The sequence below is a fragment of the Rhinatrema bivittatum genome, chromosome 4, assembly GCF_901001135.1.
Source record: "Rhinatrema bivittatum chromosome 4, aRhiBiv1.1, whole genome shotgun sequence".
Lineage (NCBI taxonomy): Eukaryota > Metazoa > Chordata > Amphibia > Gymnophiona > Rhinatrematidae > Rhinatrema > Rhinatrema bivittatum.
In genome coordinates this window covers 175368593-175395902 of record NC_042618.1, presented here as the reverse complement: position 1 = coordinate 175395902, position 27310 = coordinate 175368593, and the positions used below count along the sequence as shown (strand labels likewise).

The 27310-nt window shown below is 43.8% G+C and overlaps 1 long non-coding RNA gene across 3 annotated transcripts in view; it reads right to left on the bottom strand.

Moving 5' to 3' along the window:
- LOC115090333 overlaps window positions 1-27310 on the bottom strand; it is a 164902-nt gene that overhangs the window by 47667 nt on the left and 89925 nt on the right. The window contains exon 1 of one of the 3 annotated variants that reach the window (XR_003856375.1): window positions 15992-16192. The exons of the other annotated variants lie outside the window; for them this stretch is intronic. This is a non-coding gene — a long non-coding RNA (uncharacterized LOC115090333). Of the gene's footprint in view, window positions 1-15991; window positions 16193-27310 lie in introns of those variants that run through there. 3 annotated transcript variants of the gene reach the window in all.

The following is a 27310-nucleotide window of genomic DNA, read 5'->3' as shown; positions in this document are numbered from 1 at the left end:
ACTCTGTCTGTCCCAAGTGTGTTTATTCAATGTGCAAGGATATATTTAGGGAGCCTAGAAAAGGACTACCAAAACAGAGCAACAAATCTTAAGAATCTAAATATGCATACCCTACAGGAGATACGATAGACATTCAAATGCCTCAAAAGGATATATATGCCCAAGAAGTTAAACTTTTTTTTTTTTTTAGTGGAAAGGAAGCTCTAGAATAAAAGGTTATACAATGACCCACTCTCCAACAATGCTGCTCAACTATCGTAATCCCAAGAGACTGATTAATACTTAGACCACAAGATAATACCTTATAGCAGGGCTTCCTAAACCTGACCTGGGGACCCCACAGCCAGTCGGGTTTTCAGGATATCCACAATGAACACGCATGAGATACATTTGCATACTATGGAGATTCAGTATATGCAAATTTATCTAAGAACATGCCATACTGGGTCAGACCAAGGGTCCATCAAGCCCAGCATCCTGTTTCCAACAGTGGCCAATCCAGGCCATAAGAACCTGGCAAGTACCCAAAAACGAAGTCTGTTCCATGTTACCGTTGCTAGTAATAGCAGTGGCTATTTTCTAAGTCAACTTAATTAATAGCAGGTAATGGACTTCTCCTCCAAGAACTTATCCAATCCTTTTTTAAACACAGCTATACTAACTGCACTAACCACATCCTCTGGCAACAAATTCCAGAGTTTAATTATGCGTGGAGTAAAAAAACTTTCTCCGATTAGTTTTAAATGTGCTACATGCTAACTTCATGGAGTGCCCCCTAGTCTATTATCCGAAAGAGTAAATAACCAATTCACATCTACCTGTTCTAGACCTCATGATTTTAAAGACCTCTATCATATCCCCCCCTCAGCCGTCTCTTCTCCAAGCTGAAATGTTCTAACCTCTTTAGTCTTTCCTCATAGGGAGCTGTTCCATTCTGCTTATTTTGGTAGCCCTTCTCTGTAACCTTCTCCATTGCAATTATATCTTTGAGATGCAGCGACCAGAATTGTACACAGAATTCAAGGTGCGGTCTCACCATGGAGTGATACAGAGGCATTATGATATTTTCCGTTTTATTCACCATTCCCTAATAATTCCCAACATTGTTTGCTTTTTTGACTGCCTCAGCACACTGAACCGACGATTTCAATGTGTTATCCACTATGATGCCTAGATCTCTTTCTTGGGTTGTAGCACCTAATATGGAACCTAACATTGTGTAATTATAGCATGGGTTATTTTTCCCTATATGCATCACCTTACACTTATCCACATTAAATTTCATCTGTCATTTTGATACCCAATTTTCCAGTCTCACAAGGTCTTCCTGCAATTTATTACAATCTGCTTGTGATTTAACTACTCTGAATCTGCAAATTTGATTCTCACTCATATTTCTTTCCAGATCATTTATAAAAATTTTGAAAAGGGTCCCAATACAGATCCCTGAGGCACTCCACTGTCCACTCCCTTCCACTGAGAAAATTGTCCATTTAATCCTACTCTGTTTCCTGTCTTTTAACCAGTTTGCAATCCATGAAAGGACATCGCCACCTATCCCATGACTTTTTACTTTTCCTAGAAGCCTCTCATGAGGAACTTTGTCAAACGCCTTCTGAAAATCCAAGTATACTATATCTACCGGTTCACCTTTATCCATATGTTTATTAAGTCCTTCAAAAAAGTGAAGCAGATTTGTGAGGCAAGACTTGCCTTGGGTAAAACCATGCTGACTTTGTTCCATTAAACCATGTCTTTCTATATGTTCTGTGATTTTGATGCTTAGAACTCTTTCCACTATTTTTCCTGGCACTGAAGTCAGGCTAACCGGTCTGTAGTTTCTCGGATCGCCCCTGGAGCCCTTTTTAAATATTGGGGTTACATTTGCTATCCTCCAGTCTTCATGCATCTTCATTGTGGATATCCTGACAACCCGACTGGCTGTGGGGTCCCCAGGTCAGGTTTGGGAAGCCCTGCCTCATAGTGTCTATGTCAGTAACCCTATCTGTACCATGCTTGCTCCAAACCAATGGTGCCAACTATATAGACATTAGAACAGTGGCCATGCAGACTACACTATTTATACCATGCACCTTCCTTCACCAGTGCTATCTAAATATTGTAATGCCACGGGAATGCTCACCCCCTGTTAATGTGTAGCCTACACAAAAGTGCTTTGCTGTATTGTGTTAATTCTACCTGTAACATGCCTTCAACCCCCCTGGCTTGAAAGGCAAGACAAAAATGATATGAGGCTCGAGCGTGACATTAAAAAAAAAAAAAAACACTTCATGGGGAAAAAAATAGATTAAAATAAAAATGTTGACTGTACGGAAGGGCCTCCCAGTGAAGGAAGCGGCAAAAACATTCCAGAATTCAAGACCACCTGAAATAAGAAGAGAGGATGCTTTACTTGCAAAGCAGTACAGGGAAAGCCAGAGATCACATGGGGAATTTTGTCATTACATCAGGATTAAAAAAAAAAAAAAAAAAAAGTGTTGGGCAGCCCTCACCTGCCATCTTGTTCTGTTTCTAAATTTGGTTAGTGACTGCCTCCACTGCTCTCACTGGGAGCCATTCCAGGCATCATCTTTACTTTTTACAAGTCCCATGGAGCTCCCAGGCTCCCTCCCACCTCTTACCAGAAAGCCATGTAACCATACAAACAGCTACCACAACTAGAGACCGATGTACTTGTGCGACATGTCGTCAAACCACCAAGAAACACAAAAAAAATGCAGAGGGATGCACATTTTTGCACAAAAGTTTTCACAAATGTCCCTTGTGCAAAAAAAAAAAAAAATGGCCCTCACAAGAGTAAGCTTCTACATAGTTATGCATGACACTGTTTATTCAAATTCCCCCAATGAACTCCTGCGATGCTAAATCATGCAAACTAGCTAAAGGGGGATTTTGCAAAAAAAAAAAAAAATTGGGTGTAAGTAAAAGGGGCTTCCCCCACAAAAAGAAGTCAAGGGAGGTCCCTGGTGCACCAGTGGCCCCCTTGCTCTTCACATGACAAGCCTCACCAAGCCCCTCCCCCTTGTCCGCCTCTACACATTTAAAACAAAAACTTGGCCACCCCCCTTGCTTACCAGATAGCTGGTATGGGGAGTTTTTGGGGGACAGGTGTAATGCCAGCTTGCTTCTGCCCACCAACTGCCATTTTCCAAAATGACACCAGCTGATTCCCATTCACTGATGTGCAAAGAGCATGAATAGGGTTCAGCCAGCAGGGCCAAAGAAAATCTGCATAATTCCTTCCCCTATCCTCCCCCCAGTTATTGGGTAAGTTTGGGAGAGCTGAGGGGGGGGGTACTTTGTGTGTGTGTGTGTGTGTTGAGAGGGTCAAAGGTCAGGGCAGGGCTTTAGAAGCCCCACATTTTTGCTCCAGGAGGGATGGGGGGGCCACTGGCCCAACAGGAACTAGCCTATTTTTTTTGGGGGGGGGGCTCTCACATAGGCCATGCATCCCCTTTACAACATGACGGCCCCGACTGGGGACAGCAGCCGGTCTATTGGTTTTGTGCCCTGCCACAGTCAGGAACACACCAAGAAATTTTGCTACGAATGCAAAACTGCGCACAACTACCACTAATCTGTAGTAAATACCATGGGTTAATGAGTCTACCATCTATAGTAAGGCTGCAGTCCTAACATCCAGCTACTTGTTGATATTAGGGTTACTCTAGCTTTTAAGAAGCCTGATGCAGTTGTAGTGCCATTGAGCTTGTATTCTCCAATGTGGTTCTCTAAAGTTATGACTGAGCCAACATTCAAGCTCCCTCCATTTCTCCTGTTACTCTCACCTGCTTTCACCTCTGCACTCCATGCCTGTCCGAAGCATGTTTCAATTATGTCAATTTTGGTTATCACCATCTCTGCCAGTACCTATTCTAGGTATCTACTATCCTCAGTACAGTAATTTTCTCATGGTTCCTCTGAATCTCCCACCTTACAATGTCCTATCGACCTCCCCTGATCCTTGAATCTCTTTGAAAAGTTGCACCTTCCTGTACTTTATTGAAGCCTGTCAAATAGGAGGGGTGGGGGTTATCAAACATTCAACTATCTTCCCTGTAGTGGGTACATTGAGTGTCTTAAACCTCATTTTGTAGGGTTTGTGTTACAAGACCTGTATCATTTTTGTAGCTCTTTTCCAAACTGCTTCCAAATGCAAAGTCTTTGAGATCAGGCGCACGCTGCTAAAAATGAAAAAAGGTATGGGAATGCATCAGTGCTTATGACTGGCTTAAAGCCTGTGCCAATTCCATCATTCTTCTTTGGATCTATTAACTGGTCAAACAAACCGCGGCAGATCCCCAGAAGAGCTGCGCCCTATTTATCAGTATTTAGTTAGTAACACTGGCAGCAGGAACGCCAAAAGGAATGAATGAAATACTACTGGGATGTGCTCATATGAAGACATTAGTCCCCTCTGTGCTCATTCAAAAATCAGCAGTCTGGGAATCCTCATGTGTGGTTCAAACCAATGATCAGTCTGACAGTACATGGAGTACAAAAGTATCTGAGAAACATTGCTGTAGAGGAAGCAGAAACAGTGGCCTAGGTCCTAATTCTGGACCTACGCCATTAGAAATTATACCTGTATTTAATCCTAAAGTTTACTTAATATCTTTTTCATTAAATATAGATTTGTGTTATTACAGAACATGGCAATGGCTCTTAGCTGCCTCTTCAATTAAGGGTATGAGGAAACATCTAGGGGGGAGGGTTCCCTGTTCCAATATAAGCTTGTGCTCAGCGTGGGAGCAGGGGACTTGCGACTAAACTTAGGGATTTTGCAGGCTTGCCCTGCCCAGCAAGGCCACGCTTCATGGAAACAAGAATGCCATCTCTAAGCAGTGTCCAATAGCAGCCTAGTGGGAGCTAAGGGCCACAATGCACTTTTAGGTCTCAAAAAATTGCTGAGCGGCACTGTTCAGAGACGTTCCAGTGAAAAGATGCGAGTGCTGATACATTTAAGAATTTGATTAGGATCTTGAAGTGTTAAAGGAAGCATGAAGAATAGCTATAGGGATGAGGTCAGATGGTCAGAGGGGAAGAGAAGAATTGGTACCTGTCCGGCACGAGAGAATACAGCCCTTGCCTCTGGGCTGGGACCGCTACAGCATCTGCTTGACCATTTTTGTGATTTTATCAAACCAGCATCAGACTCAGTTTAATGTACCCCAGCCTGGAGTTACCCTAGTAAAACTCATTACCAACTCAGACAAGAGACAAATGAGCCCCCACGACCTCTTACTAGATCAACCCAATGGTTGAGTCCTCGCTATGGCGTCAGACTCAGTTCAAATCTCGAGATCCCTAGTTAGAAAAATAATCTATAAAACAGGGGAGCACGGCAGGGAAGGTGGATCCCTCATGTGTGACTGATACTGGGAAGCACTGCAGGGAGCATGGACCCACACCTACAGCTGTAGTACTGGAGAGAGTGTTACACAACTTAGAGGGATGGATCCAAAATGGACTCAGCCTGCCTGGTAACTGGAGGCTATTACCAAATCCTTTACCCCCTGGTGATATGTTTAGGAAATCTACACTCTCACTCCCCTCTCGCACTTAGCAAATGAGCTACTGCAAGGGTAGGGGAAATGCTTTAACTAGATGTATACAAGTGACTGGATGTCACTTGTATATATCTTGATGTTTTCTCATACCCTTAATTGTAGTATGTGAAAACGTACTGCAGTGTCATATGATCTTTGCCACCAAACCACCACATGCCATTCTGAGTGATACGTTTTAAGACTACAGTAATAGTCTCCAGCTGAGACTCTCCTCGCAATTGCTCCATCCAGCCCTACTAGTGCTGTCTTCAGACAATAGTATTTTCCCAGCACTCCAGAAGCCTGTGGTACCCAGGAGCAATGCTGGTGGTGTAGAGACCACATGTAGAAGGCAGGAGGAAGACATCAAGAGATCAGAAAGGCAGAGCCAGTGTGCCTATGGCCAATATGGCCATGAGTGCTACTACCAAAAGGAGATTATAGCGCCATCGCCATGAGGGGCCTCAGTAAGTGGAAAAGCAGCACAGCCTGCCAGCCATGCTGATGATTCTGGTGGTGCTGTTTTGACCCATAGGTGTCAGAATGGGGGTGCAGCCAAAAACGGAAGAAGCCTCATTGGTGGTAGTGGGACGATACACGACTTCCTGAATGCTGCTCATCCCCGCGGGGTGCTACCACAATCCCCTCATTCACCCTCCCTGCTCCTGAAGAATGGAAGGATCGCGGCCTTGCAGCGTGGGCTGCTTCTTCCACCTGATTACATTCAGCCACCGGCAGCTGGGAAGGAAGGAAGGAAGCAGCCCACGCTGCAAGGCCGCGATCCTTCCATTCTTCAGGAGCAGGGAGGGTGAGAATGAGGGGGTCGCGGTGGCACTCCGTGGGGGTGAGCAGCATTCAGGAAATCATCCACCTGCAGCGAGTCAGGGGTTGTGGATGAGATGTGGAAGGGGAACAAGACTTCTGGGGAGAGGGGACCAAGAGTGTGGGAGAAAGAAAGCACGCATGTATGTATTCATGTGGGGGAGATTGACCCCACCTTTTGCCTGCTAATCCATGACAATTTTAGGGTTTCTGGAAATCAAAAGTTCCTAGGTATGGATAACTGGCGATTTTTTAAAAATCCCTATTAGTTCTAATTGTGTGTTTGATGTATTTGAAATATTTTAGTTGATGTTTGGAAAATGTGAGTTTCTAAATTATTGAATGCTATTCATTAGTTTTGAATTCTTTTTATTGCCATGGTTTTACTAATTTTGTTTTATAAGAAATGGTAATGCTGTTTTTTCATTGTTGCAGTTCGTATAGAATTTGGCTTGTTGCGGTTTCCAGTTCAGTTTTTGCCTGTACATTTCTATTTATGTTTTATGGTCTTTATTCTGTATTTGAGGGTCTGTTTTTCATGTGTGACTAAGGTATTCCAATAGTGTGCAGTTTGTATGTAGAGATCTATAGCAGCTTGGCTTGTTCTGTTTTCCTAATAGAGGGTGATTTGGGATTTTAGGCCTGGTGTAATATTTGAAGTGTTAACTTTCATAGGCAGAGTTGTTGCTGTTTGAGTGCTGGCAGAGTTTTGATACAGAATGTTTATTGCATTGTAATTTTTTTTTTTTTTTAGGCTCTGAGGGTCGTACCCATGCCCAAGATGCATTACAGTAGGCCTAATGCCATAGGAGTTCCAAGTGTGTTGCTTTAAGAGGATTTTCTGGTTGGCACCACAGCAGTGCATGTAAATCTACATATTGTAAGTGTTATTTTTTAACTCAGAAGACTTGCTTTGAATGTCCTTTTTCATATAAAATCTATTACAAATGCATCATTTTTAATTGTCTGTGAGGAGGGTGTGATGAGGTGGGGGGGTAGAAGGCTGTAAGGTGCCCTTGGAAAACCTAATACCCTTGCACTGGCCATGGGAGTTAATGTACAAACATTTAGCAAAGCTTCCCAACTCATGGGGTTAAGTGTTGTATAATGGGCGAGGGCACAGTTTCTCTTGGCCATAGGCGCCACATTGCTCTGCAGAACGGACACAAAAAGAAGAGCATCTGCTTCAAAATGTGGCAAGTCATCTGTGTATTGGGAGGGGCAGGGAATATAGGACAACACAGAAGACGTACAGGAGGTGGGTGGGGGGTCTCGAGAGGGTCACGAGTTTCGACAGCACGGAGCCTAGCACACAGCAGCTTCTTCTATGCAATGCACAACCGGTAGGAAACTGCCTTTTTTAATAGCCCTATCCCGTTGGCAACTGCCCCACATTGGATAAGCGTGGCAAAAATTCAAATACAGAAACGCAACAGCCACAATGCACAAATCTTCAAATCGGCAGGAAGAAAAACGCTTAAAGTGGGAAGGGAAATGGAGGTACTGCTATGGTTCAAAAGTGTGTTACCACATGCCTCAGATTCTCTTAGATGATCAAATATGACTTTTTCGCATGGCCTCTCCGAAACGTCCCCACCTTGCGTACATTTCGGTGAGATCACAGTATATTGCTCTTCCTGCTCCCAAAATCTCCTTACAGGCTTTCAAATCTTGGCAGCACCAAGCCCAGGGCTATTATGGCACGAGCTGACATTTTTCCCTTGGTGAATTATTGGTTTTCAAACTTTCAGAAAAGTCAGCTTCCCAGAATCCTTTTCCCTATTCTTCACTGCTCCTCTCCCTCTGACTTGTAATCTCTGCTACACTTTCTGTCCAACCGGTTCTGTTCTCTGTATTTGTTTCCGGGTGGATTATCGCCATGGTGATGTCCAAATGACAGGAGGGGGAAAAAACCACACTTGTATTCTGCTTTAATCCTTTAAAAATGTGTCAGAATACAGCAGCCTACCAAAACTGCCAGAATGTAGCCAAGAGCTGGCTGAAAGGAAAAGCAACCAGGCCTTTTCTGTCAATTATGATAAAATGAAAAATAGTTGAAAACCAGCATGGATCTTCATATTACATCAATTTAAAATTTGGCATATGTACTTTAACATGTTTACCTGCATGGTTAAAGCTCAGCGGTAGTTTAGGTGTGTGTTCAGGTATTCAAAAATTAAAAAAAAAAAAAAAAGATCAAACAATTATCTGCTTTTATTTCCTGTGTATCAGGCTGCAAAGATTAGCAAGACCACAGCACAAGACATCAAACTTATCCAGTGAAGTGTGCATGATGCAGATAAGAGGTGTGCCATGGGAAGATGCTGTGTATTACCCCACTCACATCTTCCATGCAACAGGTATCAGACTGTCTCTTCTGAATTTGGCCATCTTGAAAATGAAAGCACGCCCCAATCCTGCTGTTTAGTGTAACCAACTCATCCAAACAAGGATTTGCTACTCCTGGTTTTAACCCCACAGCATCCATGAGCTTTACATACCTGCTAAGAGTATTTTCACATACAATATACTTCCCTCCAAACTCTCTCTCTGTATCCGGTTACCAATCTTGTATCCGGTTTGGGAATTCCAAGAACACCTGCAGTCTTCTGCCTAACCGCACATCTGGAAGTTATGCAGCATCAAGTCCTTACCTGCTGGCATTAGAAAGGAGCCAAAACCCATCCCCTTGCAATGCTATGTACCTTCCAAACCTCTACGTTCATTCTCTTACCTGCCTGGCTGACCTATCCCCTCCCCAACTCCAACCTCCTCCAGGAAAAAAAAATTCAGAAAACGCTTTTTACCTGGTGACAAAGCCTTTTTTTTTTTTTTTTTTTTTAACACACAAACAAAACCTCATTTGAAGCTAGCTTAAACATGACCCTTCCTCCCCCTTCTCTAAGTCTTTAAATGAAAAAGCTTGCTCAAGCCTGAATTAGATGTGAGAGCATAACTCAGAATCAGAGAAAGGTTCTCTCCCTATATAAAAAGAATGTGGAAACCCTGATCTTCTCTACTGCTTCCCCCTCATGGGATTTCAGTCTGGGCCTGGTTTTCTAACTCATTCCATAAGAGGAAGATTTCCTCTTACCTTTTTACTTGAGCCAAAAATGAAATATTTTTTTGCCCCGTCTCATTCCTAACCGTGTCTGGTGCCCAATGATGTGCTACCAACTACTGACTAAGTACTTCCTGCTAGCTCTGTTCCACTCAGTGAGAGACACTCTTCAGAAAATACAATTTAACAGGCTCCCAGCAGGTCATCACTGGGCCTTTTCTCACATGTCTGGAGGAGGTTAAGGCATCTTTCTTCCCTGAATCTCCCTGTCATGCGTTTGCAGGTTACAAATTACCAGTTTGGGTTATTATGAATTCCAAAAGGACTGATTTGGCAAAAAAAAAAAAAAAAAAAAAAGCCACACTTTACTACAGGTTTTCAATCGGTGCAAGAACCACTCCAGAATCAAATGAGAAAAATGCCAATGCCAGTACAAAACTAGGGCAACACATTAATAAGCCCTCCCCAGCTCAGGTACCTACAGTGCAAACTGTAGCTTCCATGTCCCAACATTCAGAATCCATCTAGTTTATTGGAGCAGAGTCTCCAGCAGAATTCCTGAATTCTTCAGCTTAACTCTGTAAAACCCCTGGTAAGTATGATGTATGCAGTACCCTTCATCATACACTGTCAGCCCCCCAAATGCTTACAATGAAAATGGATATTAAGTGCAATAACTTTTCTACCAGTAGGGGGAAGCAGTAAAACAAGATGGAGGAACTTCCTGTTAGAACTGTCAGGCTACCCTGTGGTGGTCATGATGAGTTAAGGATGGTGCATCTTTTTATAAAGCAGATCCACTCACACATTTCCAAGGCTGCTTTTTGGTGGCAGCTGCAGGACGACAGCCCCAATAAGGAAGAGACTCCACCTCTTACAAGCAAAGTATTAAGTAATGTCAATTAAAGACAAGGGGGCCAATGCAATACAGTGCGCTCACACGAGCGCACTGTTTAATCTGTCGGAAGCGGGTTAAGGTATGCCAAGGCCCTATTATATCGCTGAGAGATTGGTTCCTTATTGAAAGGCAAAGCCAAGCCAGGTCCAGCTCCCATGTTAGTTATAAGTGGAACCATGGGTGTAGTGGGACTGGAAGATTACTATTGATGGCAACATTTCCAGAGAAGGCATCAAGAAATGTAGATCAAACTACTGACTACCTTGACTATTACTGCTGTATGCAACTATGTATGTCTAACAGCACTGTAGAAATGTATAGCCTAAAGCCTATATTGTTAGTATAAAGCAGCTACAGATTATAGTAATGCACCTCTGCATGCGAGCAAACAGGCAGAATACTTGTATCTGATTAAACAGAAAACAAGAGCCAAAAAAAGGGACTCCATCTCATCATGCACTGGGCATCTTTCCGTCACCATCTCCCTGTGCAATAAGATTCTGTATACCTGACAGATTTAGATGGGCAGGAATCCAGTTCAACTGTAAACCTCACCACCTCATGGAATATGGTCCATTATGAATACAATGGAAAGAAATCCCCTCTTTAATAAGGAGGTGGAGGGCACAGGTTAAGTGTTGATACTGAAAAATATGGGATTACTTTCAAATGTGGAGGCATGATCCCAAGTCTACAGGGAGGGCAGGGGATGCTCCCATTTTTTTGTATATATGTCTGTATTAATATTAACCCCTAGTCATATGGCCCACTGAACTTTTTTAAAAACTATGTTTACTTTGAACCCCTACCCCCATCCCGGCAAGTCAACATCTTGCATCACAAGAAGCAGTTTCTCACTGTTTGGACTTCTTACCTTCCTCCATTTACGTGTGCTGTATACCCATTTAACAATTGTTCACATGAGTGGTCGGAGAGAATGAGAGGGTAGAAGAACAAGAGCTTGTCTACCCTTTCCCCAGGTCACACCCTCTGAAGTCTAAAGTCGCCAGATTTTTTTGGGGCACCTGCACTCTGCGCAGTGTTTTCAGCACCTAAATATCCACCTAATGCATTCAAGTTGCAAACAAAATCACCACATTGATGGAGAAGCTCCAGTACAGCTCTGGAAGCCAGCCCCCTGGGCGATTTCAATGCATGGGTGCACAGCTTTCCTGACATCTGCAAGCTGAATAAATGAAGTCTTTCACGCAAAAAAAAAAAGTTATGAATGTGGTTTGTAGAGAGGAAAAAAATAATTCCATAAAACCCACAGGCCTGAAACAAATGATTTATGATCTGGCTGTGGAATGAATGCATCATACCTGCCAATCCAGCAAGTCCGCTGGAGGAACCTTTTCAAATCCTACCTGGCAACACTGGAGAAACGTCATGCCAACCAATCCAGTAAGGATACTGGAAGAACCCTTTCACACCAGCAACCAGTAATTTCAAGCAAATTAGCTACTTAACCAGAACGTCTTATACAGAAAAGACATCCATTTCTTATTTTGCTCTTGCAGATTTGAGGGGAATTTTAGACAGGTCATGTCCAAAATGTCAGAAATCTTAGATAGGGTAAACACACCCTGGTAGGTAAGGCTAGGGAATCAGAACTTGAACGTTATAGTTCAGTTTAGAGAAAGCTAAGCATGAAAAAGCTTTCAGAAGACCCTAGAACCCTTGGAGGTTGTAATGTTTTTTCTCTAGTCTAGGTCACCTTTCTCCAGTCCTGGGAATAGTGAATTTCTGTGGTACAAAGCAACCAGCAGGACCACACTACAAACTCATGTTGCGCAGGACTCTGAGGTTAAAAAGAAACCCGAGCATTAAACACCAATATATACAGACTTCTGTTTGTGATTAAGAGCTGGTTTATTGAAAGTAAATAAGGACCCCAGTTTCATCTTGGTCAATAAATTAACATGAGTTAATACAGACATGTTGGTCTCTACAGAAGTAAAAAGTTCAGTTTTATTCTCCATTCACTTTTTTGGCTGTCGTTACTCACTGAGCTGAGGATTTGAATGTATTGCCCACAGTGACTTCAAAGTCCTTTTCATGGCTGGTTACTCCTAATACAAAACCCAGCATTGTGTACCTATAATTAGGATTTTATTCCTTATATGCATCACTTTGCACTTGTCCACATTAAAATTTCATCTGCCATTTTGATGCCCTGACCAAGTCTCGCAAGATCCTTCACAATCCGCTCGTGTTTTAAGAACTTAATTTTGTATCATCTGCAAAGTTAACCTCACTCATTGCCCCCCTTTTCCAAAGTTATGAATTTGTTAAGCAGGCACCAGTTCCAATACAGATCCCAGAGGCAAGCCACTATCTTTCTCCACTGGAGAAACTGACCATGTAGTCCCTACTCTGTTTCCTGTCTTATCAAGTTACCTATCCACAACAGGATGCCACCTCCTATCCCATGACTCATTTCCAGGAGTCTTATCAAATGCATTCTGAAAATCCAAATACACTGGCCCACTATCTACATGTTTAGTTGCACCTTCAAAATAGTCTAGTAGCTTGGTAAGGGCAAGACTGCTAAATCCATGTTGGCTTATCCCCATTAAGCCATGTCACCCATATGGCCAGTAATTTGTTAGCTTCTACTATTTTGCCCAGCACAGACATTAGATTCACCAATATGTAGTTTCCAACAGTACCCCTTGAACCCTTTTTAAAGCTGATATTACAATAGCCAAGGCTGGTGCAAGGGTATTAAGCACCCAAGGTGAACCTTCTACCTTGCATCTCAACCTCCCCCCCTTGCCCAAACACACAAGTAAAAATTATGCATTTATTATAGATTTTCCATGAAAAATGACCATTTTCTGAGAAAAAGTATCACAGCAGTGCATGTAAATATAATATACATATTGTGTTAACTAGAAAACCCTGCTAAAAGAGAACACTTGGAACCCATATGGTATTAGATCTATTATAATGTGTGTTGGGTGTAGACTTGGTACTCAAAGTAAAGTGAATTAAAATTACAATATAGTAAATCTCCCATACCAAAACAGCACTAAGAACTAGCACTCAAACAAGAACAGCCCTACCTATGAAAAGGTAACAATTACACCAGGTCCTATTAGAAAACAGAATGAGTCTAGCTGCACAATAAAAGAATACCTCAAGTTTGATTATACTTGCAGAACAGATCATTCTATCAGGCCGATACAGTAAAGGGCGGTCGCAGTTACCCCGTTTCTAACCCGCTGTGTACTCACAATTTGGCCGCATAAGTCTAACCCGCGATTCACTATCTGTTTTTACCGATCCTTACCGCTTCTTTTACTCGACGCGTATCCCTTTCCGCCCGCGGCATGTATATGTATGTAAACGATCGGATTAGCTATTCCCTCCCATACAGTAACGTGCGCCCCGACTATCTCCTTTTTAACTGCTATCTTGCCGCGTCTTTTACCTGCTAATTTACCGCCTACCCTTACCCCTGCATTAGAGGCAGGGGTAAGGGTAGGTGGCAAACTTTCCCCCAGCCCCTGCTCACCTGCCCTGGCTGCGTCCATGGGTGCTGGTCTCCGGGACAGCCCCAGTCCTCTCACCTCCTCCCGAAGTAAATGAAAACCTAAAATCCAACGCACCGGGAAAGCCACTCTTCAGATCGCAACTAATCCCATTCCCCCAGCCCCCGCTCACTTGCCCTGGCCGCGTCCATGGGTGCCAGTCTCCGGGGCAGTCCCAGTCCTCTCTCCCCTCCTCCCGAAGCAAGGCGCAGGGCGAAAAGCGACTCGACATGCTATTAAAGTATTGGGAATAAAGTGTAACAAAAGTTAGCTTACTTTTTCTTACAGTCCTCTCTGCCCTCCTCCGGAGGCGCGCACCGCGGCTCCCCTGCCTCCCGGGGGCTCCCGCCGGCGAAGATGGATGAATGCACGCCCGTAGTGCAATTTGGGCGCTCAAGCCAGCAAAGGCGCATGAACGGGCGTGCGTGACGTCACGGCGTTCGTCCATATGCTTTCAGTGCCTTGAGCGCCCGTCACAATCTCTCTGGCTCACAGGCTTTGTGTCTCCTTATTCCTTCTGCAGTCATATGTGCTCTACAGTCAGCTCTTCTGTCTTCAGCTATTCCCAGACCCCTCTCTTCTGCCACAAGCAGCCTGCAGTCTCTCTCGTTGAGCAGGACAGGCTCCACTTGTGGCCCAACGCAGAGTCTGATCCTTTTAGCAGTTAGCAGGATGGGCTCTGCTCACAGCCCCACATGGCTGCTCTTTGATGCCCTAGGTGACTGCCTAGTGGATGCGCTGGCCCTGACAATGGCCACCCTCCAGGCACTGTGGCTTTTTTTTTTTTTTATTACAGTTTTTAACAGTCTGCGAGTTCATATTTGAGTTCTTTTGGAACTCCGGGATGAATACCATTCAGTCCTGGTGATTTGTTACTCTTTAAAAAAAAATTTGCCAGTTTGCTCTATTACTTCTTCCATTTTCATAATTATTTGCTTCAGCTACTCTGAATTAATCAAAGAACATTCATGGCAATAGGCAGCCTGTGCCAGAGAGCAGAGTCAGATGGAGCTCCCAGACGAGTCAACACCTGGACACTTTTTCAAGATGGCAGGATGGTGGTCCCTGCAACGTCAGCTTAGCGGATCACCTGGCAGACAGGAGGGGAGGACTGGTATATCCCGCCTTGGGGGAAAAAAAAAGATCTGGAACCTGCACCCTGGTTCTGGCAGAAGTTGAACCACCATAAATCATGTTCACATTTTCAAAGCTACAGTAGCACAAGATAGCATCATCACTAGTTGGTCACAAAGCTTGACTATTCAGCTAAGCTTTCCTCTAGATCCCACACAAAAGAGACTTCCTTCCACATCTTGACTACTGAACTCTTTCCTGATCCCAAGCCCATTCTTATTCTTTTTTGGACTCTCTCCCACTTAACTGCTTCCAACTCTCTCAGCACCTATCTACCTACCCATCCACCTACACACCCTTTACTATACCCAAACATGTATTTTGGACTACTCTATACTTTTTTTTCCCCCCCCATTGTGCAATTTGTAACTCCTGCACCAAGACTCCCACACCATCTACCTTTTCTCTACACTTAAAGTGTATTACTAGTGTACTCACTTTATTCAATATGCTCCACACCCTTTACCTTCTTATTATAATTTGCCTTGAGACCATACCAGGAAAATGGTGAGAATATCAAATGTTTATGGAGAGATTGTATATTAGAATGAAAAGTCATCCAGAAAACTAATTTTCCAGAACCTGCTGCCACATCCACAGAAACTTGAATTAAAGGCAGTGGCAGAGCCACAGCAGTTAAGAAATGTCACAAAGTTAATCATGAATGCATGTGCTAGTATGCGGGACTACACTTTTGCCAAGCTGTCTTATCAGTTTCTTACCTTCCTAAAGGCACGTTACAGCAATACAATAAAATACAACCTAATCATCCAAATAAAATATAATATCCAACACAAATAAGATTCCCAAATACAATGGGCACTAATCAGGTATCATCCAACAATATCTTCATCACATTCTTCGGTCCCCAATCAGCCTGTTAACTAAAAATTTTACTCAGGCATGTTTTAATCACCAAATAATTAACACAAATAACCATATTTTCGGCTGCTTCTTAAAACTGGCTCACCTCTGAAATATCAAGTATTTCTTTAGGCAAGGAGTCTCATAACTGGAGCTTGACGACAATAAAATAAAGGACGTGAAGACTCATTGCTGCATTCACCAGTTTTGCTGTCTTTACCGATGGCCCTTCTTACAGCTCCTCTGAGGCTTTTATATTATGTTGGTGGGTGGGTTCACTCAAGAGCCACAGCAAGATCACAGAACCCAATCACTAAAGATACAAAAAAAGGTGTTTAGGTAAAATGAAGAGTAGAAACTTAAAATATATATATATATTGCTGCCCATATTTGACATCTAGGGGCCAACTCCTGACCGCTTTCCACCTGTCTTCTGAGTTGGTGTGTCATGTTCCCTCTTGTCTTGATCAAATCCAATCTAAAAACCACCTTTGAGGTGGCTTTGAAATCTTAACCAACCCCCTCCCCCCCCCCCCCGATTATGCTGCTCACAACCTTATTGATTGTAACAGATATCTTAATAAAGGAAAAAAGTCCAAGCCTTTTGCCCTGTATATTTGTTTGCACTGATTAGAGTGTAAGCTCTCCTGATCAGGGACTGCCTCTTGTTTTTGTGCAGCTCTGCGCAGGTCAAGCAGTGCTATGGAAGCGATGAATAGTGGTAGTAAAACTGTCGCAGAAGCTATATTATATTTTGGAAGTATTAGAACTTGTAAAGGACATAAGACGACTAAGTATTAATTGTATGGAGATGCAAATAGGAACCACTGAATTCCTTCTTACATAGTTCACGATGCCAGATCTGGAGCTTCAGGGATAAGTCAACACTGCTCATCCTAATCATCTAAGGAAGGCAGGCGCATTGGCTGAGTAAATTCTCTCCCAGTTTCTGATGCCCACTTCCTGCCATCTCACAGTATTTGGCACACATTGAGAATGCAGACTGCGAGCCTCGCAGTGTGCACCAGGGAAGTCACCTTGGTCACCCCCCTTCTACATAAGACCCCCTTTAATGAAATAGATATGAGCCAGAAATGCACTGCAGGTAAACCCTTGATCTGCAAGCATTCGGGCTTCTTGCATCACTACAGAGGGCAAATTTTTTTGTTTTTTTTTAGAAAGGACATGTTTAGTTGAAGAGGCTGGTTCTGGCACTGAAGAGCAAAAATAGAGGGGAAACACGCGTAAAGGGAGGCTGCTGGCAGATTTCTATGGGAAATTTTGGGTAATCTGCTAGCAGCTGATGGCGGCTTTATGAAAAGCAACAAGGCCCTCCCTGAACTGACTGTGGGGACCTGTAGCTTTTCAGCAGAGTAGGATGCATGTCTCACTGAAAACAAGTCTACAACACTTGGGATGAGAAAACATGTCATTCACTGAAAGTGAGTCTTGGCTGTGGTTAGCCGGCCAACCCAGTGGTTCCTGCACCTGCCTTCAGGGATCCCCAGCTTTTCGGGCTATTCATAATATGATACACATGTACCCACAAAGGGGAAAATGCATGCAAAATATAATCTTGTGTACACGCAGTGTCGGTTTTCTAAGAACCCGACCAAAAGTCCCTGAGGGCAGGCTTGGCAGCTTACCCTTTGCCCATTCCTCTGACCTTGGCAAAACTAGCCAAGCTAACTCCATTCCCTCAGGAAACCTTAGGACCGGCTGGGTTTTAGAAATTCCATCCCTATCCCCACCAGTTACAAGATTAACCACTAGCTCTCTAGCACAACCGCTGTTCAAGCTAATGCTCCCAGCACAGCTTTAATTAAGAGAACACACACAGAATGTGTACAGATCAAGGTTTGATGTTTGAACAGAGAGAGAATGCATGCAGCACACCTGTACTAACAAAGCACATGCCAGGGGCCAGGAGTTAAAGCGCTACTTATGACTAGTTATGGTCAGAGATAGAGCCAAGGTCTTAGACCACTGGTTCAGGGCTTCCCAGATCTGTCCTAGAGCTCCACAAGCAGTCAGGTTTTCAGTAACTGCATAATGAATACGCATGAGGCCCAGTATAAGCAAGTTTCTCTCATTCGTATTCACTTTGGATATCCTGAAAATCTGACTGGCTGTGAGGTCTGAGGTACCTTATTTTCATTCCCCAAGTTCAGGTCCTTGTGTTTTATCACTTGTGATAAACAGTGTGTGTGTCATGATATGCTTTGTCCCAATATCCCTGCTCTGTGGGCAATTCCATCTTTTTATTTTGACCCGATTCCCACTTGGAATTCTAGGATGCAGACGGACATCTGAAGTGCAGCTCAGGGACAGCCAGGCAGCAGGGCTGGTGTTGTTAAGACGTGCTGGAGTCCATGAGGCTCTCTGCATCCATGGCATCACTGCTTGCTTCCCCCCCCCCCCAGTGCCAGCCCTGGCAGGCAAACAAGATCCTCCTCTCCCCAACCCCACCGAGGCTCCCTTTTCTTTCACACAGCTGGCTACAAGTCTAGCATAACCATTTGCCATGAGTAGGGGACTGCTGGGGGGTGTCCCCTACTGAAATTAGTGGGATAGGGTAGCAGGATATACACAATTGCATGGTGGGTGTAGAGCAGAGCTTTCCAAACTGTGTGTCGGGACACGTTAGTGTGTCGCCTGCAGTGTGCAGGTGTGTCGCGCAAGCCCGGGCCACATAGCCGCTCCCCTCTAGCGAGTCACTTTTTTTTTTTTTTTTCAGTTCGTGAGTTGCTTATTATTGGGCGATTTTTGCTGTCAATCGTGTTTTTTTGGGACTTTGTGGGTGGGACTTGAGCCCAGCTGTCCCTGTCATTGGCTGCTGCTGCTGATGAGGCCTGGCCACGCGGAGAACTGACTGTAAGCAACAGTGTTTGGTGATCCTGGAAGGCTTTATGCAGCATGCCAGGCTTGAACCCAGAAGGGAGTGAAGCACTGAACTGGCAACAATCAAAAAGAAAGGGTACATGAGTGTGGGGGGCCAGACATGTGCTTGGGCTTGTTTTTTCATGAAACACTGGCAACAATAAAAAAGAAGAGGTACATGAGTGTGGGGGCCAGACGCGCTGAGGGGGGGGGGGGAGATATAAATGTATGGGGGCCAGACATGTGCTTGGGGGGAGAGAGATGAGTATGTGGGGACAGACATGTGCTTGGGCTTTTTTTTTTTTTTTTTTAAATAGTGCTTGTTTTTTCATGAAACACTGGCAACAATAAAAAAGAAGAGGTACATGAATGTGGGGGCAAGACGTGCTTGGGGGGGGGAGAGAGATGAGTGTGTGGGGGACAGACATTGTGCTTGGGGGGGGGAGAGAGATGAGTGTGTGGGGGCCAGACATGTGCTTGGGGGGAGAGATGAGTGTGTGGGGGACTGTGTGCTTGGGGACAGAGATGAGTGTGTGGGGGACAGACATTGTGCTTGGGAGGGAGAGAGATGAGTGTGTGGGGGCCAGACATGTGCTTGGGGGGAGAGATGAGTGTGTGGGGGCCAGACATGTGCTTGGGGGGAGAGATGAGTGTGTGGGGGCCAGACATGTGCTTGGGGGGAGAGAGATGAGTGTGTGGGGGCCAGACATGTGCTTGGGGGGAGAGAGATGAGTGTGTGGGGGCCAGACATTGTGCTTGGGGGGGGAGAGAGATGAGTGTGTGGGGGCCAGACATGCTTGGGGGGGGGGGGGGGAGAAATGAGTGTGTGGGGGACTGTGTGCTTGAGGAGAGAGATGAGTGTGTGGGGGGCAGACATGTGCTTGGGGGGGAGAGAGATAAGTGTGTGGGGGACAGACAATTTGTTTTATTATTGTTACTCAAATTATAACAATAACATTAATCTTGGAATATTATATATTTTTAATATAAATGAAAGGTTTTCATGAGATAGGTTGTGTCATAAAACATTTTATTTATGTATATATTTAAGGAAACATACATACATTGTCAAAATACATTTCGTTCGTTTAACCTTTACCCTCTGGTTTGCTAGTAGATTGAATTACTGTGTCGTGAAATTATGTTTGTCTAAAAAGTGTGTCACCAACATGAAAAGTTTGGAAAGCTCTGGTGTAGAGGGAAGCTACAGCCTACTGGAACTCTTAAAAAGGCTGGGCATGACTGAATTCCTGCACTGGGCTTCTCTCTGATCACAGTTTCTTACACTGATAATCAAGTAGGTAACCTAAACTAAGCTGAGCAATCCAGGACAGATGTGGCCCAGCAGGTAGGCAAGCACCCTCTGCTTGTTCCCTTTGGCAGCCAGAGGGTGAAAAGTCAAACAGGAAAAGGATATGCGAGGACACGCCACAGAGAGAGAGAGCTGGCCGTCCCACAGACGCAGGATTCTCGTGATGCTCGCTCTGCACCCTCCCCCTCGTGAGGCGCGGAGGGAAGCACTGCAGTGCCAGGGAGGGAGACAGCTCTGGCACTACTTGTTTGGTGACTTTTTCAGTAAATAGGAGGCAGCAGGCTGCCTGTTTCTTTCAGGGCACATGCTTTACATAGTAAGCTGGACAGCACATGGCACAGAGAGACAGGAACTCCTGGGCTCCGATCCTAGCTCTGCCAACAGATCTTCATGTGACCTGCAGCAAAGTCGCTTTATCGCCCAGGTCCTCAGTTTACCTGTCCATACATGGGCAATACCGTTCCCTCTTCATAGCTGTGCAAAACCGAAGCACCGAAAGGCTGGCATGACATCAACCCAAGAGGTGGCAGTATGAGTACTTATGATGTTGCTGTGGCTATGAAGTTCCTTGTAATATTACAGTTGTATAGTACTGCCAAGCAGACATGCTGCTGTGAGGTCATACATAGACTATTGTCAGTCCCTACTCTTTGGAGCTCAAAGAAAAACAACATAAGAGGTTCAGTGTTAAAGTAGTGAGGCCATGATTAGAAATCATGAAAAAGCAGGAGGGTTTAAACTGGAAGGAAGGGGCAGCTTTCATGGAGTAAAGCCACAATGCATTACATCAGCTAAGCAACCAGTGGCATGGGTGGAACTCAATGTCCGACTCTTAATTTGCACAGTGGAGGCAGGTTTCATGCACCTAGCACAGAGACCAAGCTCCCAAACAGCAGATATTTGGAGCCTACTGTAAGGAAAAAAAACTTTGTATGTGTGGAAGGCCCCAAGATCCTTGCCAAAAAGGGCTAAGGTAAGCCATGGCCAGGTCCTGCCAGATCCATGGCACAGTGGCAGTGCTGTGCGATGCTGCCATGCAGAAGGTCCCTGGTTTGATCCAAGTCGGGGCCTTCCAGACCCCAGGATGGCTGAATCTGCTGTGGGAGTAGTGTTTCACAGCCCCTGAGGAGTAGGAAGGGAGACACGATCATTGGTTATGGGCGACACCTAGTGGTCAGATTCAGGAGCCATGATTGCAGGGCTCTAAAGGGATCCCTGGTGCATGGCCCTTGGGGCTGGCACTGTAATGAGCAGACTAGGTATCTGGGGTGAGGAATATTCCCCAGGTAACTGCAAATGAAGGCTCGTGATTCTGATTGAACAGGAAGAACAGGAAACGGCTGGGTCCAAATAAAAGTGCCTGTGCCCTTTCATGCTGTGGGAATATGCCATAGAGTATATGGATTTAAGGCAGGGCTCCCCAAACCTGTCATACTTGTGATCCCAAAGTCACTTGGTGTTTCAGGAGATCCCCAGTGAATATGCATGAAGAACGTTCATGCACTAGAGACCTGTTAAAGGCAAAGTTCATGTGCATACTCATTGTGGCTGTCATGAAAACCTGACTGACTCTGGGAAGCCCTGGAGTGTTCCACGTTGTCAGGGACAAGTTGAGCCAGTCCTGGTTTTAAACCCCCCCCCCCCCCCCCCATTTCATCTATAGATTTGTAGTTCTAATTTCTCTTAAGGTAAAAGCAAGTCTCCCATATTTTTAAAGGAAGAGTCACATATGTGATTGGTAGTTCTTCTCAAACCCCGATACAAATAAAGAATCAGCTTGTATTTGGCTGGGAATCGAACCCAGGCCTCCTGCGTGGCGGGCAAGAATTTGACTACTGAACCAGAAAAGCAGGCAGAATGCAGTAGGGTAAAACCAGGACTGGCTCTGCCTGCCCTGACATGGAATCACCCCAACACTATGTAACCTATTGCAGAATGTTGTTACCTCTAAAAAAAATTGTAAAATTTATAGGAAGAGCAGGAGCTGAGTGTGTACACGTACACACAATATATATATATACCGTATATATATATATTTTTTTTTTTTTTTTTTTAAAGGAGTGTTGGGGCAGACTTCATTTATCTATTCTTATATAAGTATCTTCTATGGCACGCTGGTAGCTTATTGCCACTGGGTGACTTTGGCACTCTGCTCTGCATCCCTGCTGCCTGGGTTGGGATCACATTTCATGCTTTGGGCAGCAAGATGAGCAGCATCACCATTCGCTGCCAGTATTCCCCGTCTCCACAGATCATTTGGTCTTGCTGTAAAGGTCGGCATGGGTGGGACCATACAATGCAGCCCTTGTCGGGGACTGAAAGCTCTTTTTATCCTTTTTTTGGCCTGGATGTTTAAACATATACTGAAAATGTTTCGTCCCACCTTCTGTCCCTCTCCCCCAATAATGAAAACTGGGAACACCCTCAATATGGAACATTTAATCCAAGTATAAACAGCTAAGGTCCAGTGGAAAATAAACACATGCGCCACAGCGGTTTTTTTTTAAGCCTCCGCTACCCAAGGAGGCCTTAGAGAAGAGGGAGTCTGAAGCAGACAACTCCAGCAGCTTAGAACAAAAAACCCACACTTTGAGGGGGGCCTCAGACTCTCACTCCAAAAGGTGAGGTTAGTTGCTTTTGTTTCAAATTCCTGCTGCTCACCTGCTTTAACCAGCATAGAATCCATGTAAAAGGAGGGTGTGGCTGTGCTGTTCATTAGAAATCTAACAGCACCACCCCCAAAACTTCTGGACAAAAAAAAAAAAAAAGTACATGAGGAGCTAAACCAGACACCTTCAAAAGCAGGGATGGACAATCTTAAAAGGCACACAACTTTACCTTTTAAAAAAAAAATCTACACGCACACAAAGATACTTCTTGAGACAACAAGAGCATCATAACCCTGTAATACTAATCAGAAGCCAACAAGATGGGTTGACTTAACTTGTGAAGGAATCGCCAGATATGATCAGTTTAATACAGTATTGCACCCTGGTCCAGAGATCCTGGAGCTATAGCCAGAGGTGGGACTGCTAGGACTGGATGTGGCCTACATGCAGATATAAAATGCATTACTGGAAGAGGCCACAACCAGTAAGTAGTTAGAAGTCACTGGCATATGCCCAAGGATAGTCCATGGTGTGGTTCACCAAGCACCTAAAACCACACTGTAGACACCAGAGATGGATAAGTCCATTCACACTGAACTTGGAATCCAGATTTTCTTCCCTTACATGGCCCTGGATTAGGAGGCAAGCAAGGAACTTTATACAATGGGGCACTGAAACTCTTCCTTTTAGGGGGGTTTTGTTTATATATAAAAAAAATAGGTTAGCATGATTTATAACAAAATAAAAAAAGTTAACTAGCAGCGGATTTAGAAAAAACTTAGAACTCCAAGGCCACCAATAAGAGGAAATTAAGAATAAAGCATAAAAACCAGACAAGTAAAAAATAAGAGGCCTAAGCAGGCTAACTGTGGTATTTGCTGCTGGATGACATGGTCAAGGTGATTAGCATAGTGGGATTTATAAGGGGTTTGGACAAGTTCCTGAAGGAAGTGTCCATAAAACATCAGCCAGGTGGACTTTGAGAAGCCACTTTATTAAAATGTATTTGCTAATACCTTAGCTCCAAGTGATTTACAAACAGACATTGTTGCAATCTGCATAAAACCGATATTTCAACAGTATAACATCAAACCAGAATAAAATACAAACATATCAAATCAGTTACATCAGTCGCCCACGAAATGATATAGTCTGAGGTATTAGCATTCTTTCACAGATGGACCTGTTGGGGAGGGTAGGAAAAAAAAAAAAAGGTTTTCAAATGGAACTGGATCTACTAGGTACTTCATAATGAAGTCAACTAGCTACAGATCGGTAGAAAGCTGGGCTGGATGGCACATCTTGTGTTCTTACTGTCTCCACTGTATGCTAATCTCTCATGCATATCCATTGTGGTTATGCTGAAAAGCCTGGCCTGTTCGTGGCTCTCAGGGACCGGAGTTGGCCATGCCTGCCATAGAAGTTTGTAGCAGCTCTGCAGATAGATTTCCAAAAGTATTATCTGCTATTTCTACTTGAGATTCCAGAGACTAACTTTTCTTCCCCATAATTGTTTCTCGTTTGTTAAATAAGTTCTCATAGGGGAGCTCTGGAGGTGTGAGCGTGAAGTGGCTGGGCTTTTCGTGTCTCCCCCCCCCCCCCCGAACGTACAAATTTCCATCTCTGCCGGCTGTTTGAACAGCCTGGACCCACCGTGAACTGAGACCTGGAGGCGTGGTTTGATGGAGGGGAGTGGCTGCCGGCCTTTAAATCCAGTGGCAGGGCAGTGCATGCGGCTTTGTCAGATTGGTTTGGTTTAGTTTGACGCCTTGTTATTTCCTGAGTATCTGGATGTTCTTCCATGGGGAAGAAAAGCAAAGATAATTACCTCCTCTCCGAAACAGCTACCCCGAGGCCCAATGGACATCCATGTGATCAGGATGTCCGAAACACCTTCAGAGGACTGTGTGAGTGATTAATTTTCAACCACTCTGAGTCCTGGCGAACGACTTTTCTCCCCCACAACCATCAAGTGGATTAATAGCTAATGGTGACATGGTAGCAACTATGCCTGGAAATGAAAATATCCAGGCATTATGTTCAACACAGGCCACAGACTGTCAGTCTTACTGAGCAAGGAGTAATGGGAACTGCATGTAGCATACAATATCAAGCCGAACCACCTTCCAATGTCACATTGATGGATTTGTGGAGTTTATTAACTAAGGCCTGGATTTTCTAATGGCGCATGGCTTTCTAAATCCCACGGTAACGGGGGGTGGGCCAGTGAAAGCTGGCGGCGATCGCACCACCACAGTGTTATCGCTGCCAGCTTTTGCACCCAATAGCGCCACCGTGAAAGGTGGCGCTATTGGGCGCGCTACTGGTGGCGATAATGGGTCTTATCGCCGCCAAAGTTACCGCCATGTCCATCCAGACTCCTCCCCTATCTAGTTATTGCACTCGAAAAGGGACTTTTTATGATGACCCCCTAAGTTGGATATAAAATGTCTCATATGAACACATATTTGACCTCTTTGGTAAATGCAAATAGAGCTACTATTGAGGAACAGGCTAGGAAAATTGTTTATAGAAACAGCTGTGAATCAATTAACTTCTAAACACCAATTACAAAATTCACAAAGCATGCATATAAAAGATAAGTAAGCATTGCATGGTGATTTAGAAAGTATTGAAATTCTAATATGATCAAGAAACCTTAGACTGGTTAATTTTCCTCAGACCCGATTGTTGGCCCCACATGAAATGTTTAGAAAGTTTAAGGAAATACTTTTGTATAATGGTAGTATCCCCCAAGATTCAAATATCTTATTTCCCCAAGCAAATTGGGGGAAATGGGAAAAACAAAGATTGCTGATAATTCAGTTGCTGATAACTCAGTGTAGGAGAGTAAACATTTCTAGAAGAGCCATTTGATAAGATTAATAAAAGGACTACTCAAGATAAGAAGCAAGTGTTTAGGAAATTTTAAGAACAAGGACGCAAAATTTTGTGGCCAGAAAGTTCAAATTTATCCAGATGTCTCCAGGGCTACGCAAGCCTGCAGAAAGCATTTTCTTTCCCTGAAGTGTAAAAAAAACTGTGGCAATTGGTGCCACTTTTTTTGAAATTTCCTTGTGCCTGTTATGTTACACTTCAGGCAAAGAAATTTATGTTTACAGACCCCTTACATCTGGAGACACAGTGATAAAACTGGTTTGAATGAAAATCCAACTTCGTATTTGAGAAGTTAACAAAAATTGTAATTTTTCTGCCTCTTACATTTGTCTATATATTTGCATATTGACACTCTACCTTTTTCTCCCCCTCAGATTATATGAGCGAGTATTGCAGATATATCCTTTTTTTGTATTTAGAAATTTTGGAATATTGAATCCTTTACTGCATTACCAGATTGCCTATTAAAATGTATGTACATTTTAAAAATAAGAGAAAATTACAAAAAAAAGTTCTTAGAACAGGGGAGAAAGAATCTAGAACTTTGGGGGGGGGAGGTTTGTATAATGTATTTTTATTAGCATGTCATAATTACAAAAATGGCAACAGCATAACATCTTTGTCACAGCCTAAATGCACTAGCATAACATGATATCAGAAGTATACTAGAAATCCAACCCAGCCATCCCAACCCTATACCCCATTCTACACAAAAGAAACCAAGAGCCACAAAGCACCGCTCCATTAGATCAATCCGGAAACTAAAATAACCTAAAGGAAACTAAGGGAAGGAGGAACATATACATACAAAGAACATCCTGCATATGAAAGGGCAGCCAGTAATGTGACATAACATCCAAAAGAAGAATATTAAGGAGACCATAACCCTGAAACAGGCAGTGGACGACCCTGGCCTGGAATTATCTTGATCCGGAGCTCCAGATGCAGCAACAGTATGAAACCTTGCCAAGTTTGGTGGTGAAAATGTTTATCTGAAGCGTCTCTTATCGATTTATGTTCCATCAAGTAAAGGTCCAACATAGACGCCCTCCAAGAAGCAAAGGTAGGGCCACTCCCCTCCAACCACTTGGCTAAGAAGCTTCAAAGCAACCAAACATCCTTTGATCAGCAAGAGTTTGGAAGAGAGTCTCAATACACTTCTCAACGCTGTGACCTAACAAAATGCAGCAGCCCATGGAAACTGGTCCTTGAGAACTCGTGTAGAAGGCTAGCAAATGTGCCTCAAAAAATTGTACCACTTTGCATCCTACAGCCTCTTGTGTACTGTCTTGAGTGTAAACACTTAAGACATGTCAGAATCCATGATTTTTGCCAGAAAGGCTTTGATAGGCCAAAAGATAAGCCTATTAATAATCCTGAAACATAGCTCTCAAAATTACACTGTTCACAGCTCTCCATCAAGGTATTACAGGCAAATATATCAGCCATTAGATGGCAGTTGAAATCTGTAGCCCATACATCAGCAACAGATTGCAAGACATTGGGAGTTATTGTAAAATACCTGTACATCTTTGGTATTAAACTATTTTTTTTCAAATAAGTATATCAGACATTGAAAGGAACCATTTGTGAGCCCCCCTGCAGCCAAGGGTTTTAGTGATGTGATATGACGCAACTGCAGATACGTAAGGAAATCCGCTTGTTGAAATTGCAAATTTCCACAGTAGAAATCGAGAGTGGATTTGCCCTGATTGCAAGTCAATAA